At 32.1% G+C, this 24,555-nt stretch overlaps 1 long non-coding RNA gene across 1 annotated transcript; it reads left to right on the forward strand.

The window, feature by feature from the left end:
- The first annotated feature begins 8,340 nt into the window (after nt 1-8,340).
- On the forward strand, nt 8,341-21,946 carry LOC143053846 (uncharacterized). Its single transcript, XR_012971481.1, has 8 exons — nt 8,341-8,431; nt 9,753-9,862; nt 11,535-11,566; nt 12,535-12,813; nt 14,345-14,662; nt 15,158-15,196; nt 16,986-17,036; nt 18,801-21,946. It is a non-coding gene; the product is annotated as an uncharacterized LOC143053846 (long non-coding RNA).
- Nucleotides 21,947-24,555: the final 2,609 nt, after the last annotated feature.

Genomic DNA, 24,555 nt, shown 5'->3' on the forward strand with positions numbered 1-24,555 from the left:
TTTGGAGACTTACATAAACGAGTTTTAAAACTCAAAAGAAACATATGAACCTATGTCACTCGACCAAACTACAATATGATGACACCGAGGTGACATTACTTTATTTTGGAAAGCTATGTGCTAGATGCAATACAATAAAATCCTTAAAGGTCACATCCGGTTATATACAAAAAATATGTCGAAACAAATATCCCCTTGAATTTGTAGGTAAAAGATACCAAAGGGACAGTCAAACTCATAAATCGAAATAAACTGACAACGCCATGGCTTAAAACGAAAAAAAAAATAATAGTTCAAATGACACAACATAGAAAACTAAATACAAAGCAACACTAACCCCACCAACAACTGGGGGTGATCTCAGGTACTACAGGAGGGTAAGCAGATCTAGCTCCACATGTGGCACCCGTCGTGTTGCTCATGTTATTACAAACCCTGTAAATAGTATAATTCGGTAGGTCAAATTCATGAAAGGGGAGGGGATTGTAGTTACGACTTAAGGATCATATTCGATATCGTCTGTGAAATAATTCCTTCATTTTATTGCAGTAAAACATTCTGTGTCATAAACACATATCTTGGATATTTCAAAGCACCATTATTTTTTTTATTTGAGGTTTCTAGAGAATAATTTGTAAACTTGAGGCTACATAGTTACTAAAACTTGTACACAGGTTAAATAAGATGATTAATTTAATTGGTTAACTCTTCAACTTTTCTTGAAAAGTGCAAATTTAACACAGACTAATTAGGGAATCATTGGTGGTATTACACCTGCTAAGGGGAGGAAGAAAAAAATCACTTTTAAAACTTTATGATTCACTCAGTAGAGGATCGGATAATCACATAACAGTACAGGTAAAATAATAAAAATATCAAACTCAAAACGGGGATCAAAAACTCAAACACATCAAACGAAAATGGAAACAACCGTTACATTCCTAACTTGGAACAGGACTATTCCCGTGTAGAAAATGGTGGATTAAACCTGGTTTTATAACTTTTCTAGCTAAACCTGTCACTTGTATGGCAGTCGACTGTATCGACAGCTTAATTAATAAAGCTGCCTTCTTCATTATTTGCAATCCGTCATTGTAATGTCGTTCTTCTGGGCAATTGTGGGACATTAACCAAAACCTATTCAAAGTTGTATTATCGTACCACATGTTGACAGTGATATCTTTGGTAAAACTAGTTTAATAAGATATGACTCATATAGATAATGGTCATTTGAAAAGACTTATTTAAAAGAAATCAATTTGGCATAATAGAATGAGCTTTGATTATTGTATCTATTGGTACTCGCATCGATTTTATAATTATATTACTTTAATACATAATTTCATATATATTGTTCACTGGTTAGTAGCATATTTCGCTGCGCTGGATTTAACATTCATATGTTCAGTGAACAGTAATGATAGCCTCTAACTACTAGGGCTCATCAGTCAAGTTCTCGTACCAGACATAATACTTAAATATATTTATATTAGTGGTCGGCCATAATTTGCGTATATACATTGTATATTAAATATAAACATTGATAAATATATTTTAAAGCAAGATTGCCAATTTGAATACATATTATATAGCATTTATATTATATTTTATTGAAGATAAAGCTGTGGCAAAACACTGTTATAAACCTTATTATCTATTTGGTTTTTATGGGGGGACTCTAGGATAATAACTAGATGGCTAATGAATGGGTTAAACAGGTTTTATACACAGCATAGACAATGCTTATTATTACGACGCATCGTTTTAATCTTGAAGTCGGTAAAAAGGTACAAAATGTACAAAATGTATATGAATTTATAATTTACGAAATTGCATGGTTGCTATCACGGATAAATTGACCAATATGTAATGTTCATTTCACAAATGTTTATAGACATGATCCCGTTCTCGTGCATCTTTACTTGTTTTTAAAAGACAAGTCATTTGTCGTATATGTTTTCCATTGTGTTCCATTTGCACGAAAATTGCCATAAATTTGGAACAACAATATCCGCCATAGATTTGAAAATTACACAACTTGCCATAGATTAGGATTGTTAAACATCTCCCATAGAATTGAAATGGCATTACGACACATTTGCCATAGATAAGGAATCTGCCGTAGATGTTGGTACTTGAGATGATTAAAATGAACATATATGTGTGTCTGCATAATGTTCTGCTATCAGTCGTATTTTGATCTGTTCTTTAAAGGTTTACATTCACCTTTAAAACAAACAAAGGACAAGGTACGATAAGCTATTGCAACTGGCCCCCTATTTTCGTTGAAATTAGAATGCATAATATCCAAGAAACATGGCTATTTCTAAAGAGAATAGTATCTCATCTAACAAAAAATCAATATAACTTTTCTTTTTCCGTGTGCAATAATTATTAAATACCTCTCTCTTTCTCATGAAAAACGTAAATTTTATGACAATCCGAAGTTTTTCCGTCCGTTTGAGCAATTTTTAGCTATGAGCGGACGCGAGTACCACGAAGATATTTCAATGTGTTGTTTGTTGTAAGGAAATAATTCACTGTTTTAAATATATTCGTGGTACTCGCGTCCGCTCATGTTCAAAATTCAAAATTTCTACACTGAAAATTCCTTGTTTTTACGGAAACATCGATAATATGGGAACCAAGGACCGGAACGAACTTGCATTTCCGAATCTGCTCGAGTATCTTATTTTAAATCAGGTGATCTTGATTGAGTTACAAAACTTCAATGCCGAGAAGGAAAAAAAGCTTTTTCGTTCTTTATCATGTTTACGGTTTTTTTTTAAGTCGGGCAAAGTAAAGGAACATGTGATTTTGCATCATTTTTTTTAAAGTGACAGTGGCAGTGTTGTCAAAGAACTACCAGCAAACTGTACATTCAACAACACTAAATGAATAAATACACTGCCAAATTATAATCCTTTTTATATAAGTACATAGTACTTACGTAAATGGCAATTGGAAATTTAAATCGATTTCACTGGAAACAAAATTAGAACCGAGATTACCTCCCCTGTCAATGGATTATACAGGAAATTATTTGAATTTTTTTTTTTAACTAATTTTAAAGAAACGAAAATCTTAACTCATTAAATTTATTATAAATATTTTAAATATATAACATGTATCAAAAAGAAATACTGCAAGGTTTAGATATAATTTCGAAACTTTAATTACGTGTATGCAAATGTTGTAAACCTTTGAAAAAATACAAAGTCAAATATGATACTATATAATAATCTCAACAAAACTCGACTCTCAAAATCCGAAGATACATTACAGATGCATGCTTAATTTTTTTTATAAACGAAAATCCATGCGTCTACTCTCGTATATAAGCTGATCAGACAGCTGTTACTTGCTAAAAGCTGAAATTACAACATGAGAAAAGTTTCAGTTAAAAAAAAATATAATACTATCTTTTCTGTGACTATTTTATTTTATTTTATTTCTTTTCACTTTTTCTTTTTTAGAATGTTTTCTCTAATATAAAATAAAAGGAGAAGCTGCTATGTGTGCGACTTGTTAATCGATAAAAGGATAACACAACTAATTTTTGTAAAAGAAATAAATTGCCTTTTTCACACATTCCCAGTCCATTACAATTTTAGACAATGTATATTAAACTTGTATTTTGTGTTTCTTCTCAAGGGATGTAGAAAAGACATTTCCTTACTCAATAGAAGCACACCTTGTACCTGTTAGATGATGAGGAACAAAAAGATTCAGTGCCTTTTTTTTTATATTTTTGAATGTACAAGTACCCGACCACGTCCACTTATTTGTATTTTTATTGATCTTAGCCTTTTTTAACTGATTTTTATAGGTCGTTCTTATGTTTTACTGTTACACCACTGTCCAAGGTGAGGGTGAGGTTTCAGATCCCGCTAACATGTTAAACCTGCCACATTCTCTATGTATGTGCCTGTCCAAGTCAGGAGCATGGAGTCAATTTCACAAAAAAAAACTTACGAGTAAGATTGATCGTGAGTCATGAACAATTCAGTATTCTTACGATCATTCTTAGAAGTAAGTTTTTTTTTGTGAAACCGACTCCTGTAATTTAGTGGTTATCGTTTGCATTTGTGTTACATATTTGTTTTTGGTTAATTTTTGTTTTAGGCCGTTGGTTATCTCGTTTGAATCGTTTGACATTGTTATTTCGGGGTCCTTTTATAACTGACAATGCGGTTAGGGCTTTGCTCATGTTGAAGGCCGTACGGTTGTTAATTTCTGTGTCATGTTGGTCTTTTGAGTGGAGAGTTGTCCCATTGTTAACCATACCACATCTTCTTATTTATAATAAATGCATTGAACAAAATGTCTATAACCACTAGACTCCTATCATTTTCTGGATTGCCCAAAAATAGATATGTTATTATTCTATTTTTTCATGATATATTCATATTTTGTCTTAGATTAAAAAAAAAACTGCAAAAGTCATCACCCCCTATCCTCTCGGCCCCAGTTGAAAAATATCAATATGTAGATCAATTTAACAATCACAGTGTACAGTATGCACCAATTTACTCAATGTTCTAAATGATAATATGAATGGTACTACTTTTTACTGCATAAAATTTATTTTACAACTAAAAGGTTTTAAAAAAAATGGACGTTTATGTAAATTTTGAAAGTCAGCAGCCAAGTTTACACATCAATAATTTCTACTCTTATAATTCTCAACTATTTTTTTCTGCTCCACGTATTTAGTAAAGAGCATGCATACGTCCTCTCAGTACCGGAGGGAGCATTAAGTTGTTCCCTTGTCCGTCTGTAAATACGTACATACATACATTGTAGGTCCGTCCGTCTGAACATTCCAAAATTGGTTTCCGATCTCTAACTTCAGTTTGCCTCAACCAAATGTTAAGAAACTTATACACAATGCTTAATATATCACCACAAAACACAGGTCAATTAAGTTCGATTTTGCTGGTGTCACTTGATACTAGAGTTATGCTCCTTAACAAAAGGAAAAACTGCTGAATTTTTCGTTTCTGTTTTTCAACTTTAGTTTGTCTCTACCAAATGATATAAAACTTATAGTACACAATGTTAATTACCACAAAACACAGACCCAATATGAATTTTGGTGATTTCTTTTTTCTGTTCTAGGGTGATGCTCCTTTACAAATGAAAAAAAAAAGCTGATATTTTGTTTCCAAGCTCTAACTTGAGTTTGTCTCATTTCAATGTTATGAAATGCATATACAATAATTATTGCCACAAAACTCAGTTTAAGTTCAAATTTTAGTAGCGTCACTTTTAAAGTTCTTGGGATATGTCTCTGTATAACTTTATATGTTAGCAGGGGAATCAACTGAGTCCCTATGCCAATGGACACATTCTCCATTTATTTAAGTTATTTTATTCAATCTGTGGGCGAAGAGAAAAAATACGGAAATTAATTGAAACCTTATAGTCATAAATAACATTGTCTATTCATCATGCACAATTGATTTTGTTTTGAAAATAACAATAGAGAAATAAAATAAACATTGTGAAAATGGGGGGGGGGGAGGGGGTACATGTCACAAGGCTGTTGTTAGCAGCAAAGAATATTAGATTATTATACAGTATGCTAAACTTAAAAGAATATGGATCTGCTGTCTCTCTTTTATATGAAAATACATACTTAGATATGCATAAAAATTATTTTATCTGATTTGCGATGGTTGCTAAGCAAGATATTATATCATGGATACGTCCCTGTGTAACCATGGAAACACTGAATTAAGAATTATATTAGAATTGCACATCTGCACTAAAGGTTCTCATAAATATCCTTTAGTTCCACGTTTCAAGCTTAAAAATTACACCCAGTGATACTAAACATCTTTTTATATGTTCCTCGACTGTTAACTTAAAACTAACTATGCGTTGCTAAGGAAAACTCGGGTTGATTTGAAGGATTAAAAAGATACAAAATCAAATTGTTTTTTCATGCAAACATTGTTTCTTAATATATCAATATAGGAGTCGACTTAATATGAGTTGTATAAAAACATTTGAATTTTTCATTTTTTTTATGGATGAAATTGGATAAAAAAATACTTTTGTGTGGTCACTAGGCAACATTGTGGTTGCTAGGTTACTATTAAGAACGTTTTAAAATTATAGACCCAACAATAGTAAATATTCAAGTGTTTGATAACACATTACCATTCATTTTAATAGATTCAGAAGTCTTTTCCTTGGGCAATTGCAATAAATATTGATATTATAGTTCGTTTTATAAAACCCGTTGCTAGGCAACTAAATAATCACATGAACACAAAATGTTCAACATTTTTTTAAGTCACTATGCATAGACTAATGATGGATTGAATATGAAGTCATTTGAAGAGGGGGCCAAAAATGCCCCTTATCATACCTTGTCCTTTCATAGGCCTATGGAACTGTGAAATAAAAAGAGAGAGATAAGATACTGAGAGAGAGAGAGAGAGAGAGAGAGAGAGAGAGAGAGAGAGACAGAGAGAGAGAGAGACAGACAGACAGACAGACAGAGACAGAGACAGACAGAGAGAGAGAGAGAGACAGAGAGAGAGAGAGAGAGAGACAGACAGAGACAGAGACAGACACAGAAAGAGAGAGAGAGAGAGAGAGAGAGAGAGAGAGAGAGAGAGAGAGAGAGAGAGACAGAGAATAGACAGAGAGAGAGAGAGAGAGAGACAGACATACAGACAGACAGACAGAGACAGAGAGAGAGAGATTGTATTTATTTTTATCAGTATCTTATCTCTCTCTTTTTATTTCTTTTTATCCAATGCTTTGACTAAAGGGGTAAAAATCTACTGAAGATCTAACTTTGCTGACAGACAGAGAGACAAAGAGAGACAGACAGAGACAGACAGACAGAGTCAGAGAGACAGAGAGATAAATTAAATGACATCCACTCTATTTATTCCGGTGCAGAATTGTCCAAATATGTTATTGGCTTTCGGCATGTCGAATTGATCATACCCCTTTTTTTGTTTAGACCCTTATCCAATGCTTTGAATAAAGGGGTACACATCTACTGAAGATCAAACTTTGCTGAACTTTTCTTAGGGTATTAATTAGTTCATCTCTTTAAAGAAATATAATTAAATGCATTAACGGTGTCTAAATCCTTTCTGGTGTCTACATCATTACTGTGCTAACACTCTTTGTTTCAACACTTGCCCAATTTGACCGCGATTTTGCGGGCATTTCCGGTAATTACTAAAACAACATGTCAGACGTTTTTTTATAAACATTTTGCCAATAGCAAAGAACTGATAAAGTTTTAACATTGTTTATCGATTTGTGGCCATGGACGTTTGTAATCATTTACTAGCATTAAAATGAGATCAAGTAACTTTTTTCAGGTGTGTGATACCAATGCATATTGGAGGAATTTTCTTTTCATAGTTTATAACTAGACTATTGTAATTGAAAAAGACAAACGACTACTTAAAACTGAGAAAATTTTATAATTGGAAATGATCATTTCACACCTAATATTTTAACAGTTTGAGTTATCTTTCTTTGAGCTTCGGGTGTAATCAATACCGTATTGTATGTTTCAGGGTAAGTGCTGTTGCTGTCCCGTTTTAGTATCTAGCTGTTGGTTAGATTCAGTTCAATTCAATATAATTATAGGCCATATGTATATTTACAACACTCGAGCGTGAATGTGATTGGTCCCTTCGACCGTCTTTCCTTGTTTTTTTTTCGATAAATGATGTTATCGATTTCAGTGTGATTGCTAACAAAACAAAAGCAATTGGGTTGAGAAGTAAATGGATTGAATCACTTTTAATTCGAGGTTATTAATGTATACTTCTATAAATAAGAACTGTGGACTTTATATCAGATTGCGTGTGACTCGGGCCAAATAACACATTAATAACTTCTATAAATCATGTATCCAATCTCAGGTTAAGTTTTGCAATTTCAACAACATCAAACATGTTAAAGTAGCATTCTTCATTTACATATTCCCCTGAACGTTTAAAATGTTCTACTAAGGCAGGTAAAGGTTAACACCCCAAAAAGAAGTTGTAAAGAAATTGATTACCTCATCTCAAGCGTAATTAAAGACATTTATTTCATAGTTAGCATGCAGTTTAAATTGAAACTGACATCGTTGCACATTACTGCACCAGATGCACATGAATTATTCATAAATGTTTGTTATGTCTTTTGTATTTGTATATTTATATTTATTCTTTTACTGAATGACAAAAATAAAACCTCAGTTTACATATTATCACTTTCAATCATTTAAAACAAAGATTTTATACCGGAAGGAAAGAGGTCTACCTGATGTATGATGACATTTCAAGATCACTTGATAATAACATGACTATACTTTGATATCAGTGTGGTGTGCAATTTTAAACACTGTATGTCATGTATGTATCTTGTTTATTTGATTGATATCAAAGGCTGTAATGTTTTGGTAAGTTCGATGACTTTTACTAACTTTTGAATATATATATCACACCAATGGCTCAACTAGTTTTTATAAGTTATCAGCGAGTAGAACACATGTAACAGGCGTTGATAAATTATACATGGCACGTACAATAGCTAATGATGGATACGTTTGCTGGCTAAAATTTAAAACATTATTCAATGGAGAGGAATGTATACTCAACAACACAAATACATATCCACTTCTTCAGATCTATATTAGTTATATTCTTTCTTGTTTCTGTTAAACATTTTAGTCTAGTTTATTTTGGATATTAACGAGAAATTTCCGTTTAATAAACAAAAAAGACTACTTCACAATGATTTAAAGTCTTCGATCTTTTTATTCAAAATTGTTTAATAGGAAATAAATCGATTATTATTATTATATAGATTTCTAAAATATTCATCCTCCATGCCGCAAACGCATTAATGCTATACACATACATGTATACTGATTATATTTTAAAATCAAGCTTGCGAATTAAAGAAACGTTTACTAATACACGGTGTATGCTAAAAGAGAAGTTATTGAAACAATTGTTTTGTTGTATTTGAAATCATTGTTCCAAAATAAATACGTGCATGTCATCAAGACTTGTTTTACTGTTACGAATAATGGATAACAATAGATGTAGGTACCAATTTAGCAGTTACGCCAAGCCTCACCAATTTTCCTTTGGTAACAAACAGAAAACATGAAAAGAGGTCAATAAAGGTTCATTTCTGGTATATAAGGTATTAAATGTGAACAAAAATTATAGTAGTTTAAGTATGTCAAAAACCGTTCAAAAAAGGAACTTTTAGTAATGAAATTATTAAAAATCTTCAAACAAGTTAACATATAACTGAAATATGAAATATGGCAATTTCTCTAAAGCTGTTATAAACAGTCTAAAAATGGAACAAGAAATGACTGAAAAAACTGTATCACAGGTCACATTTAATGTAATAATAGGTGTTGTTCAAATACTTTGGTTTCCATATTTTTAATTTATTGGTGAGGGATAGGTAAGTCAATGAATATGGGGAAAATATTCAGACAGAAACCTTACTTTTTCCCCTGTAGAATGACTGGAATGATATAAATAAGAACTGAATATAATTATCAGAATGAGGAGAGAATATTTCATTGCAGCATTTATTATGCAAGAATCATCTTTACTCATTACATGTATAAGGTAGACAAACTCGTGCAACTTTGTATTTTGTTTCTTTTTTGTAACTACCAATGTTAGAAAGAACAAATCGCAAAAACAATATAACTAACTAGTTTTTTGCCATCTTTGTCCTTCTTGTTTGTATAGAACAACGTATAAACGTGGAGTATGGAGTCACGAAAGGAAGAAGTGATAGTCACGATTCATATGGAAAACGAAACTAACCCAAAGACCACCGAGCTGCTTGAACTACACAAGTAAGTAAAACTGAATTAATTGTAGTACACATGTATATGTACATGTATCTGCAGTAGCTTTCAATTTTTTACCTTGTTTTGTTGGTATGTCGTCATTGTTTTTTGTTTTAGTCGTCCTTCTTAATACATTTTGTAAACAAGTTACATACATAAAAAAAGAAGAAGAAAAAAAGAGGAATCATGAGTGTTATTACAATTCTAATCTTATTTATCAATAATACTACGACATAAAACAACCTGTCCAATATTAATATGGGTAAATGATTTTTTTTTAACGTTGAACATATTGATACTGGAACGCACTGATCGAACTACCCATTTTCGGCAGGAAAACTTGTGTTATACTTGTCGATTAAGGTCTGAATCGATCAAATGTTACAAAAAGCTTTCTAGAGCACAGTAAGTCATCACTGTGGTCGTAATTAAAGATTTGTCAATCTGAAATTCACTAGGTGAAATTTGAAAAAAAATATGTATTAGTAGCATTTGCCTAATACACCAATATCTTGATGATATGCGTATACAACTCTTTCTAGAGTTTTATCACCGTTCAATACACTCAGTGTTTTAACTAACAAAATGACTAACACTTAATGTCATAACCACTCATCAAATCTTCTGCGATTTAGAGGTAAACAAAAATATTCCGTTCTCCGAGTTTGATGGATAGAAACATTCTAAAAGGTACATATCATATGCATGTTTGAAACAAAAATAAAAAAAAATGATTACAATAGAAAGGTCCAGTATTATAGGCTGTCCATAATAAAAATTGGTAATATTTGGACTGCTACGGAACCGTTTTAGTGCCACACATTATTTATTTTTATTTTTCTTCCTATCTTTGCGTTATATCGCAAATGTTTACGTTATCTACCTTTGCGTCGAAACGCAAAAAAAAATAAAATAAGAATGTGTGGCGCTAATACGCTTCCGTAGACTGCCACTTGGAAATGAGAATATATTTGATTGGGATCGACATGTTCCCACCTAATGACCTACCAGTAAGTGTGTGCAAGGATTCGTGCAGAGAGCTTAGGATTAAATGTGCCTTTTCGGTCCGGTCGTGGCAGTGTACCTTACCCCCCTCCCCCCCGCACAGCCAATTGAATAACCCCCTTTGGCAAGGGCTTAACTGCCGATCAAAAGGTGACCAAAGTAACCATATTTCAATTCCCCAAACAAGATCGGGTGCATCCCTAAAATAAAAATAGATCACTTCATCTCTACAATGCAAGACGGCAACTCTGGGTTACAAATGATTCGAAAATAAGAGGGACTTTTAAAATTTATTGAAAAACAAAAAAAGTTTAAATCCAGGTTCAATTTTAATAAAAACATAATAAAAACACAACAAATGATTACAACAGAGTTAAAGTAATAAAAACGTGAAAATATTTTCCTCGTATTATCGCCATACCAACAGCCTTCTTATGTCAGGAAAAACACTTGCCAAGGAATGTAAATCAATTTGAACGGAAAGCAATTTCTGCAATTGTAATCAATTTGTCAAATATGGGAAACATTTTTTATGCAGGGTGTGATATTTGTTTATTTGATCATTTTAGAAAAAACTTAAACAAGGAAGATAACAGTTCTTGGTAAGCTATTTGACAAAAAGAGTAAATATTTTTCATCACGTGTTAACAATTTGTTCATTTGATAATTTTAGAAAAACTGACACAAGGAAGATAACAGTTCTTGGTAAGCATTTAAGTTCAATCAGATCAGATTTACAGAGAATGTAACATACGTGGTGTGCACTCGTAGTACAGGAAATCATTGTTTAATACTATTATTTTTTATGTTATACTTGTAAAAATGAAATAAAAGAGTTTCTTCAACCTGATTTGTAATCACTGCTTTAACCTTATACATTTACAAGTCCCTTTTCATCTAAGTAAAGTGACATTTATGGCATTATTATGCCTTGTTTAGTTTATTTTATGGGAAACAAAACCAAAAGGATTATAATATTTTGGAATTATTTTTTTTATAAAAAACGGAAGTCAATTGTTATATACATGTTTAGTTTTTTTTTCTTGATCAACTTCAATTCTTCTTGTACTTTCTAGAGTTCGCCTATAATCATGTCATTCATTCATCTAAAATGTTTGGCGAGAAACACAGAAATTCTACAATTCATATTTTTTTTTCTTTCATATTTATATTTTATCCATGCAAGAACTATGCAATTAAAACCTACTGGTTTTGATTATAGTATTTTGACAGAGGAGATTTTTATAATTAGGTAGGCGTTATTAGCCATTGATATTGTAAAATATTTCATTTTGATTAAAAAAAATGCCCTTAAGCTTTTTTATTCAGAAAAAGTAACGGAACATTATATTGTATTTGTTTGTTTTTTTTTATGTTGTTTTATTTTGAATTTGTTTTGTATATTTGTTTTTGTTGTGGTTATTCTCTTTTTCAATATTTTTCTCGGGTTGTATGAACAAAAGGTCGCTATCAAACAAGACTGTTTTTATCTATCTTATACTGTGGTGAGTTTATTTCAATTTCAATGTCTATATTTCAATTACCGAAAAGAAAAATCGAATGTTTTTTACATATTTTATAGCCCCAATAGTGTTCACTGTAAATATTATCGTATGTGTGCAGATGAATAGTTTGTTTGGGTATTATTTTCGATCACTGCTCACTTTCTGTAGATGACGAGTTTATACACTATGTCACGCTTGACACAACTGTTATGGATGGATTGATTTCTAAGTGCATCCTGACTATTGGAGACAGAGAAGAGATAATGAAACAATCAAGTCTTTCAGAACGTAACAGGATGATCATAAGCACTCTGATGGCCAGACCTTACAGTACATTTGAAACGTTTACAGAGGAACTTGTAAATTTTGAGCAAAGTAAGATGGTTCTTGTGTCTAAATTGAGGAACTACGATTGTTCTGGCGATAGTCGTCTTCCTTCCGTAACAAGTAAGATATATAAATAAACTCATCATAATGAATTGCATAGATTTAGTCTTTTTTTTCAAATCTTCCGGTTACTTTTATGATTTTCTTGTTAAAAAATATATTTGTTAACATTTCCTGTTTTGAATCATCATGTTATCAGGGTATCACCAGCCCAGTAGTCATTACGTCTGTGTTGACTTGAGGCATCATTGATATGTTCATAATTATAAATTAACTGTTAACAAAACTTTGAATTTTTGAAAAATTAAGGCTTTTCTACCCCATGGATAGATTACCTTGGATGTATTTGGCAAAATTTTAGGAATATTTGTGTCCTTCATACTCTTCAACTACGTACTCTATTTGGCTTTTTTTTTTAATTTATTCGAGCGTAACTGGTGAGTCTTTTGTAGACGAAACGCGCGTCTGGCGTAAAGATATTTTTTTATCCTGGTATTTATGATGAGTTTGTTTACAACCACTGGGTCGATGACACTGCTGATGGAGATTTATTTCCCCGAGGGTATCACCCACCCAGTTGTCAGCACTTCTATGTTGACTTGAGTTATCATTGATATGTTCATAATTATAAATTAACTGTTAACAAAACTTTGATTTTTTTTAAAACTAAGGCTTTCCTGCCCCAGGAATAGATTACCTTAGATGTATTTCGCAAAAGTTTTAGGAATGTTTTGGTCCTGAATATTGCTCTTCAACTTCGTACTCTATTTGGCCTTTTAAACATTTTTTGATTTGAGCGTAAGTGATGAGTCTTTTGTAGACGAAACGCACGTTAGGCGTAAATATAAAATTTTAATCCAAGTATCTATGATGAGTTTATTTACAAAATTTTGAAATCAATACTGAAGCTCAGATGCTTTTTTTGTGCAAAATTATTGTTAGTTGATGTATTGCTCAGTTGCATGTATGTAAATATATCGGAAATTGATGAGACTGTCATTCAAGTGAGAGTAACCCTTTTTTCACTTTAATGACAGTCTTATCAATTTCCGATATAGAACCAGGTTTAATCCACCATTTTCTACATTTGAAAATGCCTGTACCAAGTCAGGAATATGACAGTTCTTGTCCATTCGTTTTTGATGCGTTTTGTTATTTGATTTTGCCATGTGATTATGGACTTTCCGAATTGATTTTCCTGTTCAGTATTTTTGTGATTTTACTTTTTGCATGAGATATAGGGTCGTTAGTTTTTCTCTGTTATATTATTTTTTACTGAAATCTATTAATCCCTATTTTTAAAAGTGTTTTTAACAGTCCGCTCTATTATTGCGCTATTATACAACTATCCAATCTGAGGAATAGGGTACCGCGTCCACACACATGCCTCATACCGAAAGCATGTTATGCGTTATGGACTTCGATACTGTTGAAGATATAACGGTAACCAATTGTCGCTAACATCGATAAATATTGTGTGTAAAATCGATGTATTAAGCTATTTTGCTTGCTATACTATCCCATCTTCGTATTGTTTTTATTATTCTTAACTGCAACATTCTACTCTTAAAACAATTTGTGGCAATTTCAGCAAAGGATATGAATAATCATACAATCCAATTACAAAAGAATTTTAAAATATTGGTTCATCAATTAGCTACCACTGAATCCATAGGAGACCATCTCATTAGTGCAGAAATACTGTGCCCTGAAGACTATGCTGAAATTTGTGATCAGATTACAAAGGAGCAAAAAAATAGGCTACTTCTAACTAAGCTGATGCACAAGGACGCTGATGCTTTTAAGTGTTTTCTTTCGGTTTTGAAAAAGGACACTTGTTATGAAGAACTTGCAAGACGAATAGAGCGCACAGATGTTACAGATAAGGACAAGATTTTGCTTCAAATTGGTAGGTAATTAAGTATTTTATATTTTACATACTTATAGGGTGAACATTTCTTGATTCGAGCGTCACTGGTGAGTCTTTTTTAAACGAAACGCGCGTCAGGGGTAAATATAAAATTTTGATCTGGTATCTATGATGAGTTTATTTACTTACATACCTCGAATGAATTTGGTATCTAGCTGTTATGGTACAAGAACAATTGGAATACAAAACTTTGCTCTATATATATTTGTTTAAATATGCAATAAAGGTCTGTTTTTGTTTCTATTTTGTACAATTGTAATGCAATGGTAAGATATCGTGGTGGGTAGAGTAAATGAGCAACAACTGTGTATCACAACGACATCAATAACAAGCACGCATAAAAACAAGCACAGACACAAAATTGATATATAACTATTGTTTTCCCTCCGCATTAATGTTTTTGTGTGCATTTTGAAAATAATCCAAATTTATCATTTTTGTAAAGAGAAATACTTTGCATTATGTTTTATTAAGGGAGAACAGCTGCAAAGAAAAAGAACGAAAATACAAGAGGTAATATTGCACTTTCTTTCATAACTGTTTATTTAAGATACTTTAAATAATTTAAAAAGGTTACTGAAGAAACAAAGTATCTGTTATAGACGTCAGACAAAACGAATAACGTATACTTTAATAATGTATCTGACACACAACAAGCATAGCATTAATTGAAAATGTTTTAAATTTAGGATAGTTATATTTCAAATGTATTTCACATTTTTATACTTACTTTAAGTAAAAATTATATTAAGTAATTTACAATTGGTGACTTGATTTCCGAAATTTTGGCTTATAAGTGTTAGTTCAATGTTTGTATCGTATTCTGTGTAAAGGCAAGGGACAGGCGTTGTGGTCCTCTATTCGCTATGTTTGGTTCAGTCGAGATGTGAATAACACCTTCAACCATATTTTCAAATTAGACACATAACATGACAAGGCAGCACTTGCATCCGCAGAGTGAAAGGGATTGATATAAGTTCCAATAACCTGTTTCCCGATCAACTACAATACATATGTTTAAACTGACATTGATCAGTTCCGTTTTACTCATAATTTTGTTTTAAGGTCTAACGATGCCAGTATTTTACAGCCTTCTTAACATGTTAGTAATTCCAGCAATATTACCTTTTAAGTCCAATTTAATTGTAAAACAGGATTATAAAAATTAAATAGCAGGACATTAACAAAAGTACTATGATTGGAATCATATATTTTAAACTCATTTAAAAAAGTCGATTAGTATTATATATTTCATTGTTTGTAACTGATAACACAACATGTATTTTATTCTTTGATGTTTAAGGGGCATATATATGTATTATTGAAAATAGTGTTATTATTATCAAAGTAAAGTAAAGCTTTAGACCTTTTTTTTATAAAGACATTTATTTACAATCACAGAATTTTACCTTATCTGACTTTTTAAAAACACAATTGTTTTGTCATTTATGATAAAATTCATTTGAAATGTGGAAATTTAATTAAAACGCTATTCTCTAAGACATGATTTGAAACCTATTTACATGTATAAGCTTATCTTAGTTTATGTGCAACACTTAATAAGGTGGTTATATCTTACATATACACTTAATCAAAATAAGCTAAATCGTCAAACCTCAGAAAAAATGTTATAATGAAAACCAACTTGCAAAATATTAAGTTACATAAAAGTCACTACAAAATTAGAAATAGAAAAAAATATTATCAGCAAAAGATTGCAAAAGGTGTGAAATTTTTACAAGCAGATAAATGATACCGATTCTCGTTATAAGCTTTCCACAATATAGAAGTAAAATGCAAGTCTTAACATTTTATGAGTTCGTTCAATCTTACGACTTTTTCCAACAAAGCAAGTTAGTATCTATTAAATTATAAATCACATAAATGTGGGAGAATTCGACTCAATTTCAAGAAAATATAACATTAATTATAGCAAATGAAATAACATGTTTAACTGGATTTTCATGATTGGTATCCGATTTACGTAAGTACTTAGGCATTGACCACTTCAGTTAATTACTCTATTGAGATTTCCAATAATACGTAAACAGATTCATTTTCGCCAAGTTTAATTAAAGATGCACTCATCAAACTCCTCAATAGAGACTCCTCGAGTAGTCTTTTTAATGTGCACGTATATCAACATATTCTAAGCTTTTGATAAATTTAATAATGTGTGCAATTATATGTATATATTGTATCATTCATTATTCAAAACGAGGATTATATAGTAGACATGACAATTGAAATGTTCATATTATAAATTAAAATTTGTCTAAAGAATTGTTCGTTTGATTTGTAGGAATACAGATATGTGTGGAGACTGAAAATATAATTCCAAAGAACATACAAGGTATTCCATAATAAAACTATATATAAGAACATACATTGTATATAGTTTAGATACATTTGTATAAATAAAAGCAACAGTAGTATACCGCTGTTCAAAATTTATCAATCGATTGAGAAAAAACTAATCTGGGTTACAAACCAGATCTGAGGGAAACACATCAAATATAAAAGGAGAACTACGACACAACAGAAACACAACAATAAAATGTAATACACAAACAGAAACGAACTATAATATAAAAATGGCTATTTTCCTGATTTGGTAGAGTACATTTTAAGAAAAATATTGTGGGTTGAACCTAGTTCTGACTAGCCAAATCTCGCACTTTTCTGGCAATGTTGAATATTTAACACTTAAATGACACCATTACATGAAAGGAATACAGTACAAATAATTGCAAGAACATTCAGGACAGGGAAATACGCAAAAAAAAAAAACAATATAAAATGGTGCTTTCGACAACAGAACAACAGAAACACTGAAGTGAACAATGTTTTTGACTGGATACCAAGGATTCGAAACCACCAATTGTTTGGTCGATTCTTATTTAACATTTTCGATTTAAGGCAAAATTACAATTTAGTATTGGTAGATTTATCGCGCAGCCTATAAAGAGAAAATATCATATAAAAACAGCCATCATGATGTCAAAGTAGGAAAATGGATAGACACACAATACATGCAATAGGATCTAAAACACTATACAGAAAAAATAAGCATTGCTAAACAAGAATCCAAACGAAAGCTGGGTATAAATAAGTGTGTTCCGGCTGGGTCAGCAGTTCTTGCTCAACAGATTAAACCCAATTTTGCAGTTCAGTAGTTCTGTGGTTTCAGCTATTTTCCTATTATAGTTGATGTTTTTCCTCGGTTTTGGCTTCGGATTCTTATTTGTTAGAACAGCGGTGTACTAAAATTACCTTTATTTGCAGTTATATATACATATACATCTATGAAAATAAAAAGAAAGAAATACTAATAGCACGTGTAGTAATAATGATCAGTGTGCTTTTTTTCAATTAATGTCATATCATTAATAATCTTTAAAAAAAAAGATAATGGGTACTCCACCGTTTAACCTGTTAAAAATTATTGTTAAATTTCGCAACTTCAAGCATTCATTCCTATTTTGTCTCAAGTGCATATAAATTGGAAGTCATTTCATTTCTCAACTTTATCTTATCCTGACTCTACATGAAAAAACACCGTACCTTTAAGGGCATTTTAAAACCCACTGAATCCCGTCGTAAAGTAGCAGGTAGCACTGTCTGTTTTTTCTGACCAGGCCGATTTTGAGGTACTGTTCTATGAAAATGATTTTGGAGAGCAGAATCAGCACTGAAATTAGTTCCCAAATTACAATTTAAGCTGACATTCTTTTTAATGACAAAATATATGATAATGATTAATGGGCACATTACTTCAGGCTGCATTTTTCCATTGAAAGATGGTCTTTTCTAGTTTTTAAGCAACCTTGTTTTATCTTTCTATAATAAAGGTTTGTTGAAATTGCAAATTTACTATCATAAATTTCCCTTTTCACAACGAACATTATTTGATTTGCACATTCTGATGAAGGCAAATTTCATAGCTTTTAAGTGTTGTCAATTTCTGTCCAAAAGTGAATAGCAGGGGAAATGTTGTTTAGTTCAGTACACAAATTAGGGAAACATTTGGTTGTACTGAAGAAACTGAATTAACACAGAAATGAAATTTATTTGGTTAATAACGCATTTATAATTGCTTCATTACATCATCTTTCAGACCAACACAGTGTCCTTATAGAGCAGTGGAGAACAGAAGATGAAATATTTGTTTCAACAAGAGCAGCGGACGAGGTTCTAAAACGTATTAGAAATACAATCAGCGTTATTGTTTCGGGAAATTCAGGCGTTGGTAAGACAGCTACTGTGAGACACGTAGCTCTGTTGTTGATGAATGAAGGATATCGTATTGTTCCTACAAGTAATCCAGAAGATTTAAGAAGTTTTTCACATCCAGGGGTTAAAACTCTTTTTGTAATTGATGACATATGCGGTCATTATACTCTCAAAGAACAAAAGGTTGATAAATGGGAAGACATATTAGCAGATATACAACCATTCCTTGAACAAAATCCATGCAAGATAATTGCCACTTGTAGATTGCAGGTATTTAAAGATACAAAATTCAAAGCCTTGTCACTTTTTCATTCCAGCGAATGCAATCTTAATTCTGAGACATTAAAACTTACAACAGATGAAAAATCGAGATTAGCCGAAATGTACTTTCAAGAACATGCTGATGAGGTTAAAGATCTTTCTGATCAGTTTGATTTTTTCCCCTTATTATGTAAATTATATCAGAAAAGCAATTGTACAGATATCAATCAGTTTTTCAAAAACCCCTTCGAATTTTACAGAAAAGAGATTGAGGACTTGCAAATCGCAGGTGAAGGAGGGAAGCTTAAATATTGTTGCCTTGTTCTTTGCGTAATATTCAACAACAGGATTGATGAAAATATGCTTAAAAATAAGCAGACGCACGACCAAAGCCTTATTGAAGATACACTCATTGAGTGCAAATCAAACAAAGGCACATCCGTCGAATGTGTCAAAGAATCATTTCAAACTCTTGAAGATACATTTCTTACAAAAGTAGATGGAACCTACAGAGCAGTTCACGACAAACTCTTTGATTTTCTTGCTCAAATTATTGTACGAAAAAATATAGATTTATGTATTAGATATTGTAAAAGCGACTTTATTCGTGAGCGATTCCGTTGGAAGCCGGACCTTACCTCTCAACAAGAGACAAATCTCGAAATTACATTGTCAAACGATCATGTTGATACCTATATAGATCGGTTGATAAAAGATTGGTCCGACGGTCAAGTTGCCAGTGTTTTTGGCAATGTTAATATAAAAAACACTAAATTTATTGACATATTAACGAAATGCTTAAACAAAGTAGATACATCCGAAAAACAGGCACTAGCACAAAAACCTGACATTGAAAGCGATGACAGTCCATTATTGCTTAGTTGTTTCATTGGTAATGCGTGTCTTACGGAATGGGTGCTAGAGAACACGAACATGTCTACCAAGAAAAAAAAGCATATTCATCCAAAAATAAATTTTCAAAGACAAAATGGTACAACCGCAATTTACATTGCTTGCGAAAATGGTCATCTTCAACTTGTTGAATTGCTTCTAAAATATGGAGCTGACATGAATTTAAAAAACGCTGCTGGTAAAGTGCCTTTACATGCAGCATGCTACAACAACCACAAAGAAGTTGTACGTTTGTTATTGGATAACAAATGCACTTCTGTTAACGTCCTCGATAAAAGAAACATTTCACCCTTATATGCAACTTGCCAGTGCTCGAAAGGCCATTTTGAAGTCATGGAATTATTATTGCAACACGATGCCGACGTGAGAAGTGGAAAGCCACCTCTAATTATGACATGTGCAGACGGTAACACAAAGATGTCAAAAAAATTGATAGAACGTAAGGCAGACGTTAATGCATGTGACAGTGATGGAGTTTCACCACTTTTCATGGCATGCCAAAATAGCCATTATGAAACTGTTTGCTTGCTCTTAAAATCAAATGCGGACCCAAATTTACATCGTGTAAATCGTGCATCGCCACTTATGATTGCAAGTCAAAAAGGCGATATGCAGATCGTTGAAAAACTATTGAAACATGAATGCAACATCAATAGTTGCACAGCTGACGGTGTATCATCTCTTTATCTAGCTTCACAAAACGGTCATTTTAATGTTGTTTCTCGGCTGATAGAAGCTGGGGCTAATTTAAATACGTCAGACGAACACGGAAAAACAGCATTATTTAAAGCTTGTCAAAACGGACATGTAGATATTGTTTCAATGTTGTTAAAGAGCAAGTCAGATGCACATTTATGCATGAAAAATAACGTATCACCGATGACGATTGCTGAAAAAAACAAACATTTAGAGGTAGTGAGCGTTTTGAAGAGGCACGAAGTAGATGAAAAAAAGCTATTGTGGGAAACATTTTTGTGAACACAAATTAGCTTTGAGAAAGACAACATAGATCAAAGAGCGTTTCTTGCGTTTTTATACCACATCCTCAGTTCCATTTAAGAGATAATTTTCTGATTTGACACAATTTTCTTAATAAGTGTTCTAGGAAAAAGGGAGTGTTGACTGCTGTATCAAAGTTGTTGACATTTTAAGCTATTATTTCTGTGTGTTTTGTACACACATAGTTATCAATATATTTGAATTCTATGGAACTGTCTTATAACAGAGAAGTTAAGTTAGTTATAAAGAAAAACATTCGTTTGATGTGTTCGAACTTTAAATTTTGCCATTTGATAAAGGACTTTCCGTTCTTAATTTTATTTCTGTGTTTTTTTGATTTTTTTTGGCATTGGATCTTTTTTGCTCCTTTTTTATTTTTTCTTATATACCCATATGTCGGTTTTTAACCTCTAGGTGTGTTTATTTTTTTTATTTTTTAACACTATTATATATAAAAGAATGAGAACTACACAAAACAATGTATTTTAAAGATTAATTTTATTCAGTTGGTGCAGACATGTTTCCGTAAATGCTAACATCGATTCTGTGTGCTTTTAAACAATTAAAATCAATGTTAGGAAAAGTTTAGATTCGGCTATGGTTAAATTGTGTCCGTACACCCATCAAATGCACATCAATCTGGCGTTTATATTATTGTCAACTGCTAGTTCGAAAACTTTAATACATAAAATTACTATTTAAATAGCATCCAACCGCACTTGTTAAGCAACTACTTCACTTGGGGCAAAATTACATTAGTTTGCCTGAATTTCATTCTTTCGGTGTTGAGAAGATTTGACATTAAGTTTTATTGTTTGGTTGATGCATTAAAGTAATAAAGTATTTGTATCTTGTAAAGATTCCTTATTTATAAAAGAGAGGCCAATAGTGGGAGATATAGTGGAAATAATTGTGCAAATCGTGATACAAGCATGAAATTTGATATTAAGGTTGGCTAAAAGATAATTAAAATAAATCAGCTGCTGGCCATAAAATAAAACAAAAACATTTTATCAAGATAGCCACCGCTCATCTTGAAAATGGCATCATATCCAATTGGCTACATTTCGCTAAATTCAATCCTTGAAAGCTGTGTTATTGGTATAATCCAATGTAAATTCTGAGAAAACGAAGATTACAGTTCATAAAGAACGACAAAAGAACACATAAATGAAGAAAACGAGTGACTTCCGCATGTTCCGGTTCCCAAATGGCCGCAAAATTTTGAAAATGTATTTTTATAATTTTCATCATCTTATCAAGTGATATCACTTTCTTTGTTCAGTGTAAATGCCTAGTTTGGTTAGAAAGCCAGGTTGCCTATCTTATAATTACCTCAGAGTTTCCAATTCAAAAACCCATACAAAAAAAAACAGAATGATAGCATTTTACAGTTACCAACACAGCTGGATTTTTGCCTTCGCATTTCGAAGGTTCCAGACACGAGGATGCAACGTCAGACAAAGAAGTGTATTTTGGTGTCCCACTGTCATTGGTTTTTTCTTTCATCCAACCCCAGTGTTCATGACTTTGTACATGTACCTGTCGAATACTACATCAATCAGGCTGAGCCAAAATATGTCCTCCTTGATATGATTCTCTTTTGATTAACAATTTAAGCAAAACTCATGCAGTTATCTGATGAGCGTGTCTTGTCCTAAGTATATTTAAACATACATAGATAGAATCTGCCATTCTAGGTGTTGCAATATCGGCTTCAGTGAGGGCATATTTCCATCCACTATCAAGCAATATATCACCTATAATTTTGTAACAAGTCAATTCAATGTGCACTCCACCAAACATGATGATAAACTTCTCTTCTCCTTATAAACCAAGCCATTCCCACTGAATTTGCTTAACCGTTACCAAAAGTGGCTGATATGCAGTTACAACGGATGTTTCACCTGCATAAACCACAATGTTCGCCTTATCAATCAAATACCTGATCATTGCAACTAAATGGGCGTGTTTTCAAACAGTGGCATCTTAGAAGTTACACTTACTTGAACAGCTCTAGAAGGCCTCGATTTGTTAGAGTAATGAGATGAACTACGATTTATACCAGTTTGCCTTAATAGTGCATGCAAATCGCTCTTTATGTCTACAAAAAATTTTGCGCATGCTTAAAGTTGTTAATCATAACCTTGAAAAATGTTATCAAACCAATTCATAATATTATTAAAAATTCTAAATTTGTTTTCAAATTCAGCTTTTAAGTTTTCTACCTACCACATGAGAAATACACATACGGATATAACTTTCCTTACAAGTCCAGACTTCGCAATTAAAATAAAACATCTAGATGACGGAGATACTTCCAACCGGAACTATGTTACCTGACCCCATTTTTTCTTTTTTTCTATTTTTCAGTAACACTATTTCTACTATAGAAAATTAACGTGGGGAGGTTGGGCGGGTAATTATCAGATGGTAAGTAGAAAACTTCATTCATAAAATCTGAACTTGAAAACAAATTTAGAATTTCTTTTTATTCATTTTCTACTTACCACCTGAGAAATATGTATACGGATAGATTACAAAGCCTTCCTTACCTCTCTGGTGGTAGGGTAATTTTCTAAGGCTCTGCCTCTCTTCATCCTGGGTATAATCTCTACTTCACACCACTTGTTCATTTTAAAAACATTCTTCTGTACACTATACAATATTTACAATATCTTTATCTTTTTCTTTTCTTTAGTCTGTTTGTCTTTTTTTCGAACTGCACACTACAGTAAAAATATATCAGTCTTTTGATGAGTTTAAATACAATCTTTTATATATATATATACACATCAGGATAAATAAAGGCAACAGTAGTATACCGATGTTCAAAACTTATAAATCGATAAAAAAAAAAACCGGGTCACAAACGAACACCGAGGGAAACGCATTTAATATAAGACATTAAAACATTAAAATGTTACACACACAGAAACGAACTAAGCATTAGAAAAACAAATATAACATCAAAACTAAATACATGAATTTGGGATAGAAAAGTACCGTGACACGTCTTATAATAATGTGAATTCACAGTCAAATATACGAGGAAACAAACGACACAAACGAAACACAACGTGAAAATGTAACACACTCAGAAATGAACTATAATATAAAAATGACTATATTCCTGACTTGGTACAGGACATTTTTTAAAGAAAAAAATGGTGGGTTGATCCTGATTTGTGGCATGCCAAACCTTCCTCTTTTATGGCCATGTTAAATATAACATTTAAATGACAACACACCATTACAGGAATATAATACAAATAAATAGGAGAACACAATTGACAAAGAAACACACGAATAATAGCTAACAAAAGGCACCAGGTTTTTAAATTCAATACACCAGAAGTGCGTTTTGTCCACACAAGACTTACAAGTGACGCCCAGATACAAAAGTTTGAAAGCCAAAACAAGAACAAAACTGAACAGCATCGAGGACCAAAAGTTCAAAAAAGTTT

This window comes from Mytilus galloprovincialis, chromosome 12 (assembly GCF_965363235.1).
Source record: "Mytilus galloprovincialis chromosome 12, xbMytGall1.hap1.1, whole genome shotgun sequence".
Classification (NCBI taxonomy): Eukaryota; Metazoa; Mollusca; class Bivalvia; order Mytilida; family Mytilidae; genus Mytilus; species Mytilus galloprovincialis.